This window comes from Herpailurus yagouaroundi, unplaced genomic scaffold, assembly GCF_014898765.1.
Source record: "Herpailurus yagouaroundi ecotype Mexico unplaced genomic scaffold, PumYag 165, whole genome shotgun sequence".
In the NCBI taxonomy this organism is placed as follows: Eukaryota; Metazoa; Chordata; class Mammalia; order Carnivora; family Felidae; genus Herpailurus; species Herpailurus yagouaroundi.
Window position 1 is genome coordinate 14,527,751 of NW_024412406.1, and position 16,281 is coordinate 14,544,031.

Sequence of the window (16,281 nt, forward strand, 5' to 3'; positions counted from 1 at the left end):
GTTTTTTTTTTTTTTTTAATATTTATTTTTGAGAGCAAGAGAGAGCACAAGCAGAATAGGGCAGAGAGAGAGGGAGACACAGAATTGGAAGCAGTCTCCAGTCTTCAAGCTGTCAGCACACAGCCCGACGCGGGGCTCAAACTCATGAACTGTGAGATCATGACCTGAGCTGAAGTCAGACGCTTAACCAAATGAGCCACCCGGGTGCCCCAATGAGTAGCAGTTCTTAAATGTGGATCTTCTAATGAGGTTTAGAGAAGCTAAAATTCCTCAGAGCCACAGTGAGGGATGACACGGGGATTCCAATCCCAGGACCGTTATGTTCAATTGCCTGTTAGGGTTAATTGCTGTGTCTAATTACCTAGATGCACAATGTAGATACGTGTGTGTGTATGTATGTGTGTGTGTGTGTGTGTGTGTGTGTGTGTGTATTTAATATAAAATATTAAATGTAGGGGTGCCTGGGTGGCTCAGTCAGTTAATTATCTGACTCTTAATCTCAACTCAGGTCATGATCTCACGGTTCATGAGTTCAAGCCCGAGACAGGCTCCACACTGGCAGCGTGGAGCCTGCTTGGAATTCTCTCTCTCCCTTTCTCTCTCTGCTTCTCCCCCGTGCGCACGCGCGCACTCTCTCTCTCTCTCTCTCTCTCTCTCTCTCTCTCAAAATAAATAAATAAACTTAAAAAAATGTTTAATGTCTTAGTATTCAGAGATATCTCACGGGACTTGGGTGTTCCAAGGAGGTTTGGGAAGGGTACTGGGATTTGAAAAAGGGCTTGAAGGGTGGGAAGCTTTTCACGGTATCTTGTGAGTGAGACAGGCAGGGTAAGCAAGGGTGAGGAGGTGCGGAAATGAGAGTTCATGCAGGGGAAGAATGAGACATTAGATTGGAAAGGTAGGTTGGGGACAGGTCTTATAACCAATTTGTTTTCTTTCCACTTGTGCAAATCAGTATTTCATGTATAACAATAAAATGACCAAATAGACTTACCAGCTGTGACCTAGCAATCTCTGGAAAGGGCTCTGGAGAATTGAAATTCTTTTCTCACGTAGTTTTTCTTTTCTGCTCTGAACCACGTCAAGTGTTTTCTGTTGCTCTCTCAAGGACAAAGTGCCTTCCCACCTCTTTCCTGCTTGCTCTTGCTGTTCTGCGGCCGAGAGAAGAAGGGGACCCCGGCCTGCCCTGGCAGCGTTTGGCAGGCGACCGGACCGGTCTCCCTTGTTTTCCTTGGAGACAACACGGAGGTCTGGGCTCCAGCTTTATGATACTTTGGTTAGAAGCTGTCAGGCTGGCCTTAGCAGGAAACATTTCCTGTAAACAATAAGGGAGAACTAATACCCTTAACGGCCAAATTGAAAGGGTTGTTAGCAACTTCCCACACTGCCTGCCTATCCAGATAAGTTGTGATTATTGATAAGTACGCATGCCTGGGATGAGAATGAAATTTGTATGTATACATATCGGGGTGACAGCTCAAGGATTAATGGGGAGGAGAACCTGAGAGCTGTGTTTTAAAACTACATGAAACCCACCTATATCTGAAAATACTTAACACATTTTTCATTTCCTAAACACAGGTTGTTACTGTTTTGCCCTCCTGCTTCAAAGACTTTCTGAAATCTTAGAGGGTTTTAGACAACTGGCCAAAAAAAATTTTATTCTATTCACTTGTCTTTGTTCTTAGAATTTTTTCTTCATGACTTCTCCTGATGAAATTGTTTCATTGCTCTTATCCTGTATTGTTGTTGGTGAGGGTTGTGTTTCAGTTTCTTTTCTAAAAATATCAATCCAGCCATTTAAACTTAGAGCTAATTAATCAGTGTGTGTAGGTGAGACATTGATATTGATTACCTTGTCCCTTAAAAATTTTTTTTCTTCCGTCTGGAATCTCCAGGCTGAACAAAGTTCAAAAGATCTTAAGAGTTTTTTTTTTTTTTTAATGATTTTATTTTTAGGTCATCTCTATACCCCCGTGGGGCTTGAACTCACAACGCTGAGATCAAGAGTTTCATGTTCTAACTGAGCCAGCCAGGTCCCCCTAGGAGTTTATGTTCAAAAGGAAGTTTTTCTCTTATTCCCCTTGCTATTTATTTCCTCTTTACAGAAGCAACGACTGTTTCTTGTGTGTCATTTTAGACTATTCTACAGCACATTTTGAGCATGTATGGTGTGTGTGTGTGTGTGTGTGTGTGTGTGTGTGTGTGTGTATGTATCTCTTTAAAAGTTATAGATACACAAATGGTGGCATATACATACTGTTCTGCACCTTGCTTTTTGCATTGTAGATACTGGATATATTACATATAGAACCACATAGTTCCTTTCAATAGCTACATAATATTCCATTTACCAAAGCACTTCTTCAGCCGGACGTTGTGTTGGTTGGAGTGAAAAGAAAAAAAAAATTTAAGTTTATTTATTTTGAGAGAGAGAAAGCATGACGGGGGGGAGGAGGGCAGAGAGAGAGGGAGAGAAAGAGAATGCCAAGCAGGCTCTGGACTGTCAGTGTGGAGCCCGATGCATGGCTTAAACCCATGAACTGTGAGATCGTGGCCTGAGCCAAAGTCAGATGCTTAACCGACTGAGCTACCCAGGTACCCCTGGAGTGAAAATTCTTATACAAACAGCATTTTTTATAAGTGTGAGCATAACTGTATGACGAGTTTTTAAATATGGAATTGCTAGGCCCAACAGAACGTACGCTAGATGTTTTTCATATGTATTTCCAAATAGCTCCTCCGAAAAAGCTGTGTAAATTTTTATTTCCACCAACAATATACACAGTGCTGGTTTGCCCATTTTCTCACCAACTGGTACTTGCTCATATGAAAGTGATAATGGCATCTCATTGTGGTTTTAATTATCATTTTTTAATTAAGGAAACAACATTTTTTAAAAAGTTTTATTTATTTATTTGAGAGAGACAAAGTGAGCAGGGAACGGGCAGACAGAGAGGGAGAGAGAGTCTCAAGAAGGCTCTGTGCTGCCAACGCAGAGCCTGATGCGGGGCTCAAACCCACAAAACTGTGAGATGGTGATCTGAGTTGAAACTAAGAGTCCGGTGCTTAACTGACTGAGTCACCCGGGTGCCTCCTGAACACTTTTTAATATGTGTAAAAGACCTTTGTACTTGTTCTGCATAAACTATTTACCCTTTTACCTATTTTTGTTTTTAAGATTTTATTTCTTTTTTTAAAAATTTTAAAAATGTTTTATTTATTTTTGAGAGAGAGAGAGAGACAGACAGACAGAGCATGAGCAGGGGAGGGGCAGAGCAAGAGGGAGACACAGAATCCGAAGCAGCCTCCAGGCTCTGAGCTGTCAGCACAGGGCCCGATGCAGGGTTCTAACTCACCAACCGTGAGATCATGACCTGAGCTCAAACCTAGAGTCTGGTGTTTAACCAACTGAGCCACTCAGGTGCCCCTTTAATTTTTTTTTTTTTTTCTGATGTCTACTCAGTTGTCATAATATTATTTATTAATGAATCTATCTTTTCCTTGTTTATTTGAAATCCACCTTTATTGAATACTAAATTCCTGAGTGAATTTGTATTTATTTCTAGACTCTGGTTTTTGTTTTTTTTTTTAAGTTTTATTATCTTGAGAGAGACAGGCAGCATGAGTGGGGGTGGGACAGAGAGAGAGGAGAGAGAGAATCCCAAATAGGCTCTGAGGCTGCCCGTGCAGAGCCTAATGCGGGGGTCAAACTCATGAAAACGTGAGATCATGACCTGAGCTGAAACCAAGAGTCAGATACTTAACTGACTGAGCCACCCAGGGCCTCCCCAGACTGTTTTGTTCCATTGATGATGTCAAGCAAATCTGAAAACTTTTAAAGAGATTTTCACAAAGCGATTCAGAATTTTATTGAAACAGTATTTTCTATCATTTTAGAGAGCTAAAATCACCAGAATTCTAAGAGATTTGATCATTTAAAGTTCATTTATTTATTTTGAGAGAGAGAGGGGCGGGGGGGGGGTGGTGGGCAGAGAGAGAGGGAGCGAGAATCCCAAGCAGGCTCTTGGTTATCAGCACAGAGACCATCTTGGGGCTCAGTCCCACAAACCATGAGATCATGATCTGAGTTGAAATCAAGAGTTGGTCGCTCAACAGACTGAGCCACTGAGGCGCCCCTGAAAGATTTGATTTTTGATTTGTTAAAAAACCTTATGATTTGTTCAATGTTTTGGACCCACCTTCAGCAGAAAATGCCTGCACTTTGTGCTATTACAAGTTGTGGGTCCTCATGCAAACGTTATGCATGAAAACAAAATATTTCGCATTAGTTTTAGTAACTCTCTTCTTTGTTGTTTTGTCATTTTAGTATTGAAATATATGTAAAACACTGTTGGTAGTATCGTTATGTCTCCTGACTGTATCATTAAAGATGAAACTTTCAAATATGCTTCCATTTCCTTTTCCTTCCAAGTAAAAAATCTTACAAAATTGTGGTAACATAAAACTGACCTGTTAACCGTTTCCAAGTGTCTGTAGTTCACTGGCACTGAGTACATTTGCATTGTTGTGCAACCATCGCCATTAATCATTTAGTCTTTTAAAGAAACGTACAGCTTGTCTTTAAAAAGGTAGAGATCAGCTTAAAAATGATACGTTGAATCCCTGAGAAGCAAAAGCCAGTCAGTAATTTGAAACTGATGCGCATAGCGTCTTTCTGGAACACAAATGCGTTCTATAAAAGGAATGTGTTTCTTGGCTCTAAGTGCCAATACATTAAGTCTGTCCACTTAGAAATTGATCTGAAACCTGGTTCTTAAACTCTCATATTCAGCCTGAGCTCAGAGACCAAGCTGTGTGCTCTGTCCTCGTTATCCTTAGGACAACAGGACACATCAGCGCCCACCGGGCTCAGTAGCCGTGGCCTTCTATGTGGAATTGTCCAAGGCCCACCCAGAGCTTTTTATTTTGGGGATGAGGTTCTCCTAATGTTACTTAAGTAAATGAAGAAATGCCTCTTTCATGGCTTCTGAATGCACGTCCCCTGCCCCCTTCTCATCTTGCTTCGGGTGTCTCTCCCACCAAATGTGCCACTTAATCTGGGAATATCTTTTTTTTTTCCTTCTTCTTCCATATAGACATATGTCAGTGGTGCTGTGAATGAAAAGGTGCTAGCCAGCCATATTGTTACTCACTACCACATACAAAAGTGTTATCCAGGCAGGGCTCTAAGGGCAGTCCTTCCGAGTGGAGTGGCCCGTTTCCAGAGGGAGTGTTTTTTCTCTGTGTCATGTGGAGGGACATATGTTAATGAATGGGGGCAGGAGAGAGGCAATTAAAGGGAAGCTCTTGGCCTCTGGCAGCAGAGTCAGCTCTTGGAGCAGGATCAGGAGCAGCTGTGCACTTCTTCCTGACGAGACCCTGACCCCCTGCGCATCGAGGAGGCCGCCCTCCGGCAGGTTACCGCCACAACTGACCACACGAGGGCTATCGTCGTTCTGGTTTCCGGTGGCTACTGCACTCTATTTTATACATTCTTTTCGGTGCACTTATTTGCCTAACTTGTCTCACAGAAGTTACAAATTCACATCCTGTCGCGGGAAATTATAGGGCACCACAGATTATATTTGTGACTGGAATTAATCTTTGCGTGAGAAAGGGATAAAGATGTCCCCCCTCTCCACTTTCTGAATGATGTTGAGAGAAGCTGGAAAGAAAAAAATCTGAACGGGCACTGAATCTACCAGTGACAGTCAGGGAGTGTGAGAAACCATGTCAGAGCCTTGAGTTTTTGTTTTTTCTTCTGTAGCTGACTTGAAGAATAACAACAGTATTTTCCTCGTAGGGTTGTGGGGAGCATTTAAGCAAGTTAATGGACACATAGCGCTCAGATGAGTGCCCAGTACTCAATAATCTCCGTGCTCTTGTTGTAAGTATTCTAATCATGACTTCATTCCTCAGTCCATCTCTGAGTATATTCTGAGACATCAGCATTTTTGAGTACCTCCCTTTTAGGTTTGCTTCTATTCACTCATTGCTTCAACCTGCTCTGGAGGGGAAAGCTACCATGATCCCTGCTTCTCTGTGACACAAAACAAAACAGACACAATACTATGACAACTTGTATTTTGTTTTGGCTCAGAACTAGAGGTCACCTTGCTTATTTTTCTCCAGTAAATGATGCTTTCTTTCAGTCTATTTGTTCATAGAAAGACATTTTGGAAGAGAAAATGGGTCTTGGAATCTTAAACTCAGAAGGTTTTCATTCATTCATTTACCTGCCTGGGTGCTGTTCCCTTCCTTAGCTGGGAATACAGAAACGAGCAAGCAGATGTGGCTGCTGCCCTAGGGAAGTTTTCCTTCTATTTTATAAATTTATTTTTTATTAAAAAAATGTTTATTTATTTGAGAGAGAGAGAGAGAGAGCAAGCAGGGGAAAGGCGGAGAGAAGGGAGAGAGAAAATCCCAAGCAGGCTCCATGCTGTCAGCACCAAGCCCAATGGGGTCTCGATCTCATGAACCATGCGATCATGACCTGAGCCCAAGTAGGCAGCTTAACTGACTGAGCCACCTAGGTGCCCCTGCCCTAGGGAAGCTTTCCTTCTAGAATGGAAAACAGGCGATAAACGTATGAATAAGTGGACAAAGCAATTTAAACTATAAATACGTGTCATAAGAAAGCAAAACAGACATTTGTTAAGTTAAAGAGGCACTGGGGTGGGAGAGGGGTTGATGTAGATGGGTAGTCTTGGAAGTTTTGTTTTGTTTTGTTTTGTTTTTAGTTTATTTTGAGAGAGAGTGCAAGAGCAAGCACACATGAGCATGGGAGGGGCAGAGAGAGAAAGAGAGAGAGAGAGAGAGAGAATGAGAGAGAGAGAGAATGAATCCCAAACAGGATCTGCACTGCCAGCTCAGATCCTGATTCGGAGCTCAAACTCAGACACCGTGAGACCACAACCTGAGCCGAAACCAAGAGTTGGTCACTTAGCCAACTGAGCCACTCAGGCACGCCTCGGAAGATTTTGAAAGAGGAGACATTTGAGGTCTGAATGGTGAGGAGAAGGAATCCGCTCTGGAGGATCCTGGGAAAGAATCTTCAAACCAGAAGGAAAAACAAGTGCCAGGTCCTGAAGCAGAAGCCAGACTGGTTTGTTGGAAGGACTGAAAGGCCGTATATATGGACATAAAGGATAAATTGAGGCTGAAGAGAGAGGCAGGGCAAGATATTTTAGGGTATTCTCTCATGATAAGGAATTTGGATTTTATTCCAGGTGGGATGTGAAGCCATTGGAGGGCTTTAAGGGGAAGATCATGACCTGAAGACATATTTAATTGCTCTGATTGCTGAGTGGAGAATGAACTGAAGTGCTGGGCGAAGAGTGGACCAGGGAGGCTGGTTAGGAAGCTGCTACAAGTGGACCTGGTGGGAGAGATGATGGGGGCTTAGGCTAGGGGCATCTTGCAGGATAAAAGGGCCACTTTGGGGCATATTGTAAACATAGAATCAATGTGACAGGCTCGTATGTCATGGATGTTGTGATTGAGGGAAGGAGAAGGCTCAACGTTTTGAGATGACCGTACCCCAAAGTTTTGGTTTGAACAACTGGGTGACTTTTGAGTTTGACTGTAGTCCGAGTTGAGTTAGCCTGTAGTCTAACAGTCCCCTGACTTTTGAATTCTATGGGCTATTAACATAGATGAAAAATTGGGGGGTAGTCAGTGTAGTGATGCTATTTTTACTTTTGCCATATAAATAAAAAACAAAGCAGCGACTGTCATCTAGACCACTATTTCATAGAAGTGTGGAGACTAATGATGACAAGGTAGGAAGGATTCATTCTGTGTCATCTCAGAACTAAGAGCAATCCTTTATTTATTTTTTTAAGGGTTCTTATTTTTATTTTATTTGTTTTATTTTTAGAGAGAGAGAGAGAGCATGAACAGTGGAGAGGGGCACAGGGAGAGAGACAGAGAGAGAGAGAGAGAGAGAGAGAGAGAGAGAGAATATCTCAGGCTCCATGCTGAGTATGGAGCCTGATGTGGAGCTCTATCCCACGACCCTGGGATCAGGACCCAAGTGGAAATCAAGAGTTGGATGCTCAACCAACTGAGCCACCCAGGTGCCCCTAAACATTTTTATTTTTCAATAATCTTTACACCCAATGTGGAGCTCGAACTTACATCCCTGAGGTCAAGAGTCGTATGTTTCACCGATTGAGCTGGCCAGATACCCCTAAGAGCAGTCCTTTAAATTCAATAAAGTGAGCTCTGGGAAAAATTCATGACATTGCTTCTTTAAAATCATTTTGTTTCGGATCAGTGGAGACTGTCATAGCTGGACAGATATTTGGAAACCACTGGTTTAGTTCAATTTTCCAATTTAGGTGGAAATACTAATTATGGCATCCCTGACAGATGTTCTAGCTTCTGCATGATTACTTCCCATGGAGGGCACACATTGTCTCCGCAGGCAGCCCATCCATCGTGGAAGAGTTCTAACTGCTGGACGGCTTCCCTGCCGCTTCTATATCCTAGCCCTGTCTGCCCAATGTACACAAGGTAAAGCTAGTCTCTCTTCAGCACTCAGTCTTTCAAACATCTACCTTTTTCAAAGGGCAAACATTTCTAGCCCCTTTAACTAATTCTCACTAGGTACAAATGCAGAGTACATAAACCACATAGGCGTGAAGTTTCCTAAGATTGCAGCCCTTTATGTGACACAGCAGCCATTCAGGGGTTTTTTGGTATCTGTCCTACTACTCAGTCCCACACACAGAGAAGAGGAAGTTGGAGACAAAAACATCTATCTCCCTGTAAGCGGATTTAAGGGTTAGATACTTGAACATCTATTTTGAAATTGAGGCAAGATGAGGAATTTAAATGCACACACAGATCTTGATCTCATAACCCCCTTGGGCATTAACATCATTTGTTTGAGAGAGACCTGGATTTAGAGGACAAATTAATTCATGTTCAAAGCTTTAGGGCTTAAAAAATCTGGCCTTGCTTACGATTAATGTCAGGGAGACTATTTCTGACTTTAAAGGCAGGTAATTTAGAACTAATGCTTTTGAAAACACCTAGTACAGTATGGGCTATTTGGTAAAGGTTTATTTCTTTTCTTTCCTTTTTCTCTTCCTGACTTCCTCCCTCCTTCCTTCCTCTTCTTTTTTTTTTGTAGGAGATTAATCTTTTTCAGTTTTATTGAGATATAATTGACATACAATATTGTGTATGTTTAAGGTATGCGGCACAATGACCTGACTTAAATATACTGTGAAGTGATAACCACAAAAAGTTTAGTTAACATCCATCGTCTCTTATAGATACAAAAAAAAAGGAAGAAAAAAGTTTTTCTTCTCTTGTGATGAGAACTCTTATGATTCACTCTCAACAACTTTTAAATATACTATATAGCTCTGTTTTTTAAAGATTTTGTTTTTAAGTAATCTCTACACCTAACGTGGGGCTCGAACTTCCAACTGTGAGATCAAAAGTTGCATGCCCTACCAACTGAACCGGCTAGGCGCACCTATAGCTGTGTTGACGCTACAGTTATCATGGGGTACATTACATCTCTACTACTTTTTTTTTTTTTTTTACATTTTTATTTATTTAAGGAATCCTGACAGCCAACACGGGGCTCGAGCTCATAACCCCACGATCAAGAGCCACATGCTTTTCTGACTGAGCCAGCCAGGTGTGCCCACCCCCACAGTACTTATTTATTTCATAACTGGAAGGCTATCTTTTGACTACCTGTCTAGAACATTCCCTTCCTTCTCCCTCTGGTAACCACACATCTGATCTCTTTTTTTTATGAGTTTTATTTTATTCTATTTTTTTTAGATTCCACATATGAGTGAGATCATATATTGTTTCTCTTTCTCTATCTGACTTATTTCACTTAGCATAATGCCCTCAATGTTGTCTCAAATGGCAGGATCCCCTTCATTTGTAAGGGCGAATAATATCCCCTTGTATATGTACACCACATTTTCTTTATCCGTTCATCAATCAGTGGACAGAGGTTGTTTCCATGTCTTGGATATTGTAAATAATGTTGCAATGGACATGGGAGTGCAGATATCTCTTAGACATGGTGAAATGGAAAAATGGAAATCCTGGATCATAAGTTCCTGGATCATAGTTCTACCTTTTAGTTTTTTAGGATCCTTCATACTGTTTTCCATAGTGCTTGTATCAACTTACAATCCCAACAATGGTACACAAGCATTTCCTTTTCTCCACGTCCTCACTAGCATTTGTTACCTCTTGTCTTTTTGGTAATGGCCATTCTGACAGGTGTGAGGTGAATTCTTACTGCAATTCTGATTTACATTTCTCTAATAATTAGAGGATTGTCAAGCACCTTTTCATGTACCTATGTGACCATTCACATATCCTTTTTCAAAGAATGTCTATTCGTGTCCTTTGCCCATCTTATTTAAGGGGTGAGGGAGGGACAGAGGGAGAGAGAGAGAGAGAGAGAGAGAGAGAGAGAGAGAGAGAATTCCAAGCAAGCTCTGTGCTGTTAACGCAAAGCCTGACCTGGGGCTCAAACTCACAAATTGTGAGATCATGACATGAACCAAAATCGAGAGTTGGATGCTTAACCAACTGAGCCACCCAGGTGCCTCCTTTGCCCATTAAAAAATTTTTTTTTAATGTTTTTATTTGTTTTTGAGACAGAGAGAGACAGAGCATGAGCAGGGGAGGGGCAGAGAGAGAGGGAGACACAGAATTGGAAGCAGGCTCCAGGCTCCGAGCTGTGAGCACAGAGCCCGATGTGGGGCTCGAACTCACAGACTGTGAGATCATGACCTGAGCTGAAGTCGGATGCCCAACCGACTGAGCCACCCGGGTGCCCCTCCTTTGCCCATTTTTAATTGGATTGTTTATTTTGTTTTTTTGCTATTGAGTTGTTTGATATTAACCCCTTATCAGATGCATGATTTGCATGTGTTTTCTTCCCATTCTGTAGGTCATCTTTTCATTTTGTTGTTTGTTTCTTTTTTTGCTGTGCATGAAGTTTTTAGTTTGATGTAGTCCCACTCGTTTATTTTTTATTTCGTTTCTTGTGCTTTTTGGTGTCGTATTAAAAAAATCATTGCCTAGACCCATGTCATAAAGCTTTTCTCCTATGTTTATCCTGTCACCCAGATTCAGAGAGCAGCATCTATGCCAGCCATTCCCTCCTGGAAGGGCCAGATCCTCAGATTACTCCCAGTTTTGCCCAGTTTACCCTTCCCAAGATTAGGTTGGGAATCTTTCTGTGGCTGAGTGACCCGTGGGTACATTCCACTGCAGGCAGCCTGGCCATGATTGCCTGCAAATCCCACTCCTTCTCAGACCCTTTGAGGGGGTGGGGTTGCCTTGCCCAGTCTGGAGGAAGCCACTCGCTGGCAGGGAACAGTGGCTTCTGTCTGTCCTGAAGTACACAATAAGGCCAGTGACTGCATATTTTTTACTTATTTTGTTTTTATTTTGTGTATAATGTGGTTCTCAATGACTAAGTTTCCTTTTCTGGGACAAGGGCTGCCCAATGTTAGCTTTCTAATATTGTTCAGTTTTAATATTGTGTACCTATTGAACCCTCAGTCAGTTAAGCGTCTGACTTCGGCTCAGGTCATGATCTCGCGGTTCATGAGTTCAAGCCCAGCTCTGTGCTGACAGCTTGGAGTCTGGAGCCTGCTTTGGATTTTGTGTCTCCCTCTCTCTACCCCTCACCCGCTCACACACACATACTCTCTCTCTCTCTCAAAAATAAATAAGCATTAAAAATAAATAAATAAATAAAATATTTTCCGATATTCCAGGTTTTACTTCTGCAAACACATTAAGGGCTCTAAGAAAAACAAAAAAAAACTCTCCATGAAGTTTAGGAACACCCTGCAGTTTAGGAACCATCCAGCAACTTTATTTTTATTTATTTTTTTAGGATTTTATTATTTTTTTTCTTTATTTTTTTTTTTTAATTAATTTATTTTAAAAAAAAATTTTTTTTTTCAACGTTTATTTATTTTTGGGACAGAGAGAGACGGAGCATGAAGGGGGGAGGGGCAGAGAGAGAGGGAGTCACAGAATCGGAAGCAGGCTCCAGGCTCTGAGCCATCAGCCCAGAGCCTGATGCGGGGCTCGAACTCACGGACCGCGAGATTGTGACCTGGCTGAAGTCGGACGCTTAACCGACTGCGCCACCCAGGCGCCCCTACATTTATTTATTTTTGAGACAGAGAGAGACAGAGCATGAACAGGGGAGGGGCAGAGACAGAGGGAGACACAGAATCTGAAACAGGCTCCAGGCTCTGAGCTGTCAGCACAGAGCCCGATGCAGGGCTCGAACTCACGGACCGCGAGATCATGACCTGAGCCGAAGTCGGCCGCTTAACCAACTGAGCCACTCAGGTGCTCCTAAGATTTTATTTTTAAGTAACCTCTATATCCAACATGGGGCTCAAACTCACAATCTCGGGGACACCTGGGTGTCTCAGTCGGTTGAGCGTCCAACTCTTGATTTTGGCTCAGGTCCTAATCCCAGACTCATGGGATGGAGCCTTGTGTGGGGCTCCAGGCTGAGTGTGGAGCGTGCCTTAAATTCTCACTCTCTCTCCCTCTGTCCATCTCCCCTGCTCTCACTCTGTCTCTAAAAATAAGAATTAAAGAAAAAAAATCCCAAACCTTAAAACAAAAAAACACCTCACAACCTAGAGGTCAAGAGTCACATGCTCCACTGACAGAGCCCGTCACGTGCCCCTATCCAGCAACTTTAAAGGGCCAGGTTAGGAATTTATCCTTGAGGCATCCTAAATGACCAAATGTAAGGATAATGCCAGTTTGTACTCATTTGTGGAACTGGTAATCCTACGTGAGCAAGAATCCCTGTGCAATGTGAGGCTGTACAAACGGGGCAGGTGTGGCCCTGCGGAGAGAGCTCCTCCATGTAGGGTCCTGCAAGGGGTCTGGACATGTTGTGGTGGGGGAGGACCTCTGGGGGGATTGAGCCTCGCTTCGCCTTTGTCCAGGCTCCCCCTTGCTCACTAGGTTCTGAGCCCTCCTGGTCTTTCTGTTCTCCCAGCAAGCTAAGCTTGTTCTTAGGCTCTTCGCACTTGCTTTTGCTATTACTTTCTGCTCCCTTTTAGATATTCACATGCTTGCTTGAGTCATTTCAATCACCTCTTACCTCTGACGTCGCTTTCTCAGAGAACCTACTTTGACCTCTCTCCTCATCCCCTTTAAAGGCACAATGTCTTGTTTTCTTTTCTTCAAAGCACTTACTTTATTCATGTGTTGCCTCCTGTCTCCCTTTCTCTGCTAAAATATAGGCACCAGAGGAGCAGAAAACCACATCTGTCTTGTTAACTCTGTATCCCCAGTGCCTAGAACATAAAAGATCTTCAACAAATTTTGTCGCATGGTTGGATGATAGTGTCCATTTTGGGAAGAGAGGCAAGAGAGAATCTACCTTTTGCCACTTTGCAGTGCTCCTCCCTGGGACTTCTCCTTGATGTGGAGGAGAACAACCTTCTTTTCTCCTTAGTTCGGGTGTTTTAGGTGAGCTGGTTGCTACTTGGGAGAACTACCCAGTTGGCTTAGTTTGTAAATCTCATCTCCCCGGTTTGTGGTGTGGGCCTTTTCCAATCATACTGTACTAGTCATATGTCTGAGTAGGCATAAGAAAAATCGATTAGAAGTAAGAAAAATAGGAAAGGAAGAAAAGGGGGACTAAGGTAAAAATAGGGAGAGGTAAAAGGTTGAAGGAGTTAAAATGAAGAACCGTCTAGGGGCACCTGGCTGACTCAGTTGGTAGAACACACAACTCTTGATCTCAGGGTCGTGAGTTCAAGCCCCATGTTGGGTGTGGAGCTGACTGAAAAAAAAATTGTAGCACTCAACCAAGTGTGAACTTATTTCTGAAGATTTATTGTAAATAAAAGGACTGTGTAGAGAACTGAAAAATGTTCATAACCTATTGAGAGAATAAAAAAATGGAATTAAAAAAAAGAATCATCTAAAAAAAAACTGAAAAAGGAGTTCCTGGGTGGCTCAGTCGGTTAAGCGTCTGACTTTGGCTCAGGTTATGATCTTGCAGTTTGTGGTTTTGAGCCCCACGTGGGGCTCTGTGCTGACAGCTGGGAGCCTGGAGCCTGCTTCAGATTCTGTGTCTCCCCTCTCTCTGCCTCCCCCTTATTCATGATCTGTCCCTCTGTCTCAAAAGAAATAATAAGTAAATAAAATAAAACGTTGAAAATGAGAGGTGAAATAAAGATTGGAAATAGAAGATGTGAAAAGCTACAACTACTGAAATAAAAAGATAAGTATGAAAGTGAGAAGAATATAAAATATGTTAAAAATAAAGTTAGGGAGTTGAGAATGAAAATGGTCTTTTTTTTAAGTGTCAAAACAAAGAAAAAAACCCCCAGAAGTCCTCAAGAGAGAAAAAAAGAAGAATTTCAAGTGGAAGAAATGAGAGAGAAAGTAAGAGCAAGGAGTCTAAAAGGTGAAGACATTCCAGAGGGAAACAACCACTGACAACAGCTGAGATGTGAGGGAGACTGGGCTCCTCCTTCCGGATGAAGCGTCTGCAGCGCGTGACCTTTGGAAAGAGCCGCTGCAGGGCTGGCCAGTTGTGCGCAGGCCATGTCCAGCAGTGGCATTTGATAATGTGCCACCCACACTGCTCGGTGGGGCGCAAGTCTGCCTGAAATGTGAAGTTGGGCTAGTTAAACATATGCTGAAAAATTCCAGCTAAAATTTTTGAAAGCTAGGTGAAGCATTTAGCCGACCTTCACTGGGCAAGATTGGGAGCCTTGAAATGTTTGCCACGGGGGGCCGTCGTCTATGAGAAATAGTAAACCAATGGGACTGGAGGCTGGAGATGAGCTAAGAAGCTGCCTTAGTGAGTAACCCAGAAGTGAAATGTTCTGCGCGTCTGGATTGCCAGTGAGATCTACAAGGGGAGGGAGAGATGGGTGAGACAAGCTAAAAAGGCTCGACAACACATAGTGGTGGATTAGGTTATAAGAGTCACTCATGACTCCAGTTTTAAATTGGGTCTGTATTTTGGGATATTAATAAGAAATCCTGCCTCGACTGACCTAAACGATATGGAAAACATACCCTCCGAAACAAAATGGGTCTAATGGTAATTCAACAGCTCAAATTCAAAGGTGATATCAGGGATTCCTTTTCTTCCATATTCAGTGAGTTGACTGGCCTGAATATGTCTCTGGTTTTTTCCTCATGGTCTGAGATGGCAGCTCTACCCATCTCATATTCCCATCCTCACAAGCAGATGTTAACTCCAACTGGATGAAGAGGGGCTGTCTCTTTCTGCCAGTGGAAAACCTCCCAGAAGTCTTTTCTGTCTTGGCAGTCCTCCTTTCATGTCTCATTTATCATAATCATGTAACTGCTCATGTCTAAACCAATGATTGGTAAGGGAAATAAGATGGGAATAAGTCATTCATGATTGGGGCAAGGTCTAGATTTCTCTGAAGCCAGTAGCTGTGTATGAGCTGGAAGATGAGTCTTCTGTTAGCTAGGAAGATGACGGGGGCATGATTGTGAATATAGGCAACCACCAGTGTCTGTCTGGGCATTTGACCATGGCACGTTTTAAAATCTGCTCTGAGGTCTGGTTCTAAAAAGTTTGCCCACAAACAACACAACAAGCAATAAACAAATGGGACTACATCAAATTCAAAAGCTTGTGTACAGAAAAAAAAAAAAAGAAAGAGAAAACCATCTACGAAGTGAAAAGACAACTATGGAATGGGAAAAATATTTGAAACTATATATCTGATGAAAAGTTAATATCCAAAATACATAAAGAACTCATGCAACTCAATAGCGAAATACAAATAACCCAATTACAAAATGGGCAAAGGACATGAATCGACATCTTTCCCAAAGAAGATACACGAAAGGCCAACAGAAAAGATAAAAAGATGCTCAACATTGCTAGTTATTAGGGAAATGCAGATTAAAGCCACAATGAGATATTTATTATCTCACGTCTGTTAGAATGGCCATCATCAAAAAGACAAGAAATAACAAGGGCTGGCAGAGATGTGGAGAAAAGGAAACCCTTGTGTACTGTTGGTAGGATAGTAAACTGGTGTAGCAATTGTGGAAAACAGTATGAAGGATCCTCAGAAAATTAGAAATAGGGCTACCATATGATCCTGCAATTCCACTTCTGGGAATATATGCAAAGGAAACAAAAGAACTAACTCAAAAAGATATATGCACCCCCACGTTCATAGCGGCATGATTTACAATAGCAAAGACAATGGAAACAACCTAGGAGTCCATTGG

The 16,281-nt window shown here is 42.3% G+C and overlaps 1 protein-coding gene across 1 annotated transcript in view; it reads left to right on the forward strand.

Moving 5' to 3' along the window:
* The first annotated feature begins 5,813 nt into the window (after positions 1 to 5,813).
* The window catches only part of SLCO5A1 (solute carrier organic anion transporter family member 5A1), a 210,070-nt gene continuing 199,602 nt past the window's right edge, over positions 5,814 to 16,281 (forward strand). The window contains exon 1 of the mRNA XM_040487640.1: positions 5,814 to 5,890. The gene's annotated coding sequence lies outside the window, so the exon portion shown is untranslated. The remainder of the gene's footprint in view (positions 5,891 to 16,281) is intronic.